Below are 4,893 nucleotides of genomic sequence, written 5' to 3' on the forward strand. Positions count from 1 at the left end.
GTCTTTCTCCCATGTTTCGTCTGCCCAGTATGTTCCTTTTCCCTGTACCTCCCCAGGCAGCCTGGGGAAAGTGGCTGGCTCAAAGTTTGACAGAGGGAAGACAAATAAATACTGTATTCATAAGAAAAAAAAGAAGTGCAGAGATATTGATTTCATTTCCTATGTATATATACCCAAAAGGGAGATTAATGGATCATATGATGGTTCTGTTTTTATGTTTTTGAATAACCCCCATACTGTTTTCTACTGTGACTCTACCAATCTGCATTCCCACCAACAGTGCACAGGCGTTTCTTTTCTGTACATCCTGGCCAACACTTGTTATCTCTTGTCTTTTTGATGATGGCCCTTTTAACAGGTGGAGGTGATCTCTCACTGTGGTTTGGATTTGCGTTTCCCTGATGATTAATGATGTTGAGCACCTTTTCATGTACTTGTTAGCCATTTGTATGTCTTCTTTGGAAAAGTGTCTATTCAGTTCCTCTGCCTAGTTTTAAGTCAGATTATTTCTTTTTTGGTATTGAATGATATCAATTCCATATACATTTTTTATATTAACTCCTTATCAGATACATGATTTGCAAATATTTTATCCTACTCTGTAGATTTTCATTTTGTTGATTGTTTCTTTTGCTGTGCAGAAGCTTTTTAGTTTGATGTAGTCCTGCTTGTTTATTTTTGTTTTTGGTGTGTCCAAAAAATCTTTGCCAAGACCAATGTCAAAGATCTTTTCTGTTCTTTTCTTCTAGGTTTTATAGTTTTATACTTTCAGGTCTCACATTTCAGTCTTTAATATATTTAGAATTAATTTTTGTGAGTGATGCAAGCCAGGGTTCCACTTTTCATTCTTGTGCATGTGAATATCCAGTGTTGTTAGGCTGGGACACAGTGCTGGGCTGGGTGCGGGAGGTTCCTGGGGGCTGATGCCAGGATCTCTGGACACATTCCTTATCTTTTGAGGCTTCAGTTTTTATACTGCTTAACAAAAATAATGTTTTGTAAACAACAGAACATTGTTGGCTAGCTAATCTGATATTCCAAAGGAATAGTTCATTAAAGAGATATTAGAAAATGGTTGATAATAGGCAGATGAGATATTTGGAGCCAGTGACGAGAATTCTAAAGAAGTCTTCCTAATATATTTCTACACACGAAATTGACTGCTCTATATTCCCCGGATCACACCTAAATTGATCACTTCCTCCTTTGTTGATTGATGTATGCATGTCTTGCTTATTTCCAAATTGGGATCTCAGGTGACTCACAATGATGATACAGACAGAGTACAATCAGAAATACTCCACGCAAGGAGAGAGACAGAAACCAAGAAGTAGTTAGTGTAGTTAGAGTAGAGGACAAAAACAAGGCCCAGAACTCCTGAATGAGGAAATCACGCTTTTTAGAGGCCAGGGCCAGTTTGGAAGTGAAATGGGTTCCAGAACTCTATTATAGTTACTAGGAGAAATGATGTTAGGTTTTTTTCCTGAATGGACTTACTTTTAGTTTTCAATTCTTAGAGAAATTTGTCACAGGAATCTTTGTCTAAGGGGCTTTAGGTACTGCCCCTTATATTATGAGTGATAGATTAACTAGTGTATTAAAAACTTCTTAAAGTTTTTAAATTAATTAAAGACTAATTAAAGACTTCTGTGTGTATCCTTTTTCCATGCTTTGATCTAGTGCTAATTTCTTCTCTACATCCCCAAAGCAGGGCTCATTCCAACCTTCCCTGTTCACCGGGCGCTGCCCCTAAACTATGTTGCTTCTGTCCTTATTACAAACTTTGCATTTGCACCAAATTCCAGTTTACCAAAAGGAGTTAAGAATGCTGAGTCCTCAAGTGCTCGAACATTTAGCTCTGTTAGAGGAAGCTGGTGTTTGGTTGCACACAGATGAATATAATGTTGCCACTGTCATTTTCTTTTTCCTCAGCTAGTTACAGAATTGAAGTTGGGGACAATGAGTGTTTGGAGAAAATGTAGATTATGAAAAACAGGTTGATGAATATAAGGAAAATATTCAGATAATTCTGGAATGCCTTGACATAGTAACATCATAGAAATGTCTCACCTAAGTTGTTCTTTGCAGCGAAGGCCATTTCAATGATGTTAAAAAAATGTATTTGTTACCAGACCTTCACATATTTGTACTAATATCTAAAAATTAGGTCAAATTTTCTGCTAGTAGACCATCTGGTTAGCTTTTATGATTACCTGTATTTCTTAATATTTTAGTAACCACCCTCCCCAAAATAGTATATTATAGAATGTATGTGTAGCTATTATAATGAGAAAGCAAAACTCATAGGATGTGCTTAGAAATAAACTATTTTGTTCTTCCCACTATTCTTTTAAAATCTTTCCTGTGGGGCGCCTGGGTGGCTCAGATGGTTAAGCGTCTGCCTTCAGCTCAGGTCATGATCCCAGGGTCCTGGGATCGAGTCCCACATCAGGCTCCCTGCTCCTTGGGAGCCTGCTTCTCCCTCTGCTTCTCTCTCTCTCTCTCTCTCTCTCTCTGTCTCTCATGAATAAATAAATAAAATCTTAAAAAAAAATAAAATAAAATCTTTCCTGTGGGCTTGTTGCTTCCCCTGCTACAGATTATAGTTCGGGCAGAGTGTTTCTGGTCATTCCTACATAATACAGTCTCCGGATCCCTTCAACTAAAACCAAACCAAGTGAGCAGCACCACTCTCGTGTAAGAATTACTATGCCCTGCCCTGGGGCGCCTGGGTGGCGTCTGACCCTTGGTTTCAGCTCAGGTCGTGATCTCAGGGTCATGAGATCGAGCCCCATGTCGGGCTCCAAGCTCAGCCCGGAGTCTGCTCAAGATTCTCTCTCCTTCTCCCTCTGCCCCTCCCGCTTGTGCTCGCTCCCCACTCTCTCCTTCTCTCTAAAATAATAAATGACAATGCCCTGCCCAATATAATTGCTATTTCTTGAATCATCTTTTAAATCAGACTTTTACCCCCTCCCCCCCACCAAATTCGGCCATGCTCCAAAAGGAAGCCTGAGGTTGGGGCAAGCAGGAGGGGCAGCTTTCTTGGGGCTTTTCCCATCTACGGCTTCTATTCTTTTCCTTCCGTCTTGCCAACCATATTTCTGACTTTTCCATGGTTGGAGTACAAGGAACGAGAAGAAATAAAGAAGCAGAAAAATTCTTATTTGGCATTGTCCTGGTAATCAGCTATGTGTGCTTTCTGTGTCTGACATTCATTTAAAACTGACTTTTTGCTGTATGGGGGTTTCAGGTGTTCTTCCTACTTTCCCCTTCCCCTCCATTAGGCTTCTTCTCCGTGTAGTCCTCTTGACAATGTAAAGCGTCTGATCCCTTATTTCACTCTTAGTACCTTGGGCAACCTGCATTGCCTTCAACTTCCCCTTTCTGGATCTTTCTTATGGGTAACCCACATCCCGAAACATTCCAGCATCCTCTGCCTGGACAAAATGTGGAGTTTAGGTCACCAGGTTCAGCGACTCACTCCTTCACTGGGCCTTTAAATCAGTTAACTGTCCATTTCTTGTACACTCGATTTTCTTAGAAAGTATGCAATACCGGTTGATTGTGTCCTGCAACCTGCTAGAGACACGGGGATTTCTAAGATGGAGAAGAAAGGTAAGCACTATCAGGTCTCCTGAAACTTGCCTTCAGTATGTCCTTGAATCCCTTCTCAGGAGATCCGTCCTTTCATCCTACCTCCAAATGTGCAGATAGATTCTCGAACATTTTCCCATGTCTCCAAAGAACCCCCAAGCTACCCAGTCTATGTTTTCTTTCATTTGCTCTCACTTTATCTGTTGTTGGGGATACACTTCTTACCACAGTACTTGGCACTTTGGACATTTCCCTGTCCCCAAGTCCCTGGCAATCACCATTCAACTTTCTCTCTCCACCAGGAAGTTTTCTTTTGCATCACATTGCATTAAGATCTCCAGGCATTGAAGCTCCTTCCTCGTACATACAAGCAACACACAACACAGTTCGCTGTGAACAAATTCTTAACATTTGTAAGCACTTTTTAACATTATCACTAACTTAATCCTAATATAATCTTTGGCTTTTAACATAGCACTTCTTAACATTATCACTAACTTAATCCTAATATAATCTTTGGCTTTTAACATAGCAACTAATAATGGTAGCAAAAATAACAGCAGCTAACCTTTACTCAGTATTTAGAATGCTCCAGGCACTGTCCTACGTGCTTATGATGTAGTAACGTATGTAATGTGCACAGCAACCTAGGAGGGAGGCACTCTGACACCCCTCAGTTTACAAAGAAGTTGATACATGAAGAGTTAAGTGACTTCCCCAAAGTCTGACAGCTATGATTGTGAGTCTGGAATCCACACTCTTAACCAAGGAGCTGCTTCTTGGTTGTGCTAATAATAGCAGTCAAACAGCTTGTCAGTGTCTGATTATGTGTGCGTAGCATCGTACTTTGAGCTAGCACGAAGACTTCCTTGTCAACCAGGCTACTTCTCAGGTGTATGCTTTGGAGTTTTGTTTGCAGCCCTCTCGTGCGTTCCCACACCATAATTTTAAGTTTTGTGGAAACACTCCTTGGTTCCTCGTCCCCTGTCACATGGATCTCATCAACTAATCAGCTACAACTCAACTCTGTCAATTTTCTGCTGAAAAAACTTTCTGTATGAAGACATCCCTCATTCTTGTGGCTGGATCAGGTCCTTCTGCTTAAAATTCATATGGCCCCATGAATTTCTTCCTAGACTTTGATACAAGAATCATTATTTTAAGGGGCCATTTTAATGCCTGTCTCATCCTCTGTATTGGATTCCAATAACAAGAGGAATTGTGCCTGCCTTGTGTACTAAGTACTGCTAAACAATGACTTCTCTTTTTTGTTTCTTTTTCATGTAAGATCCCTTCATA

Source organism: Callorhinus ursinus, unplaced genomic scaffold, assembly GCF_003265705.2.
Source record: "Callorhinus ursinus isolate GAN/ISIS: 27379988/994484 unplaced genomic scaffold, GSC_fseal_2.0 scaffold64, whole genome shotgun sequence".
Classification (NCBI taxonomy): domain Eukaryota; kingdom Metazoa; phylum Chordata; class Mammalia; order Carnivora; family Otariidae; genus Callorhinus; species Callorhinus ursinus.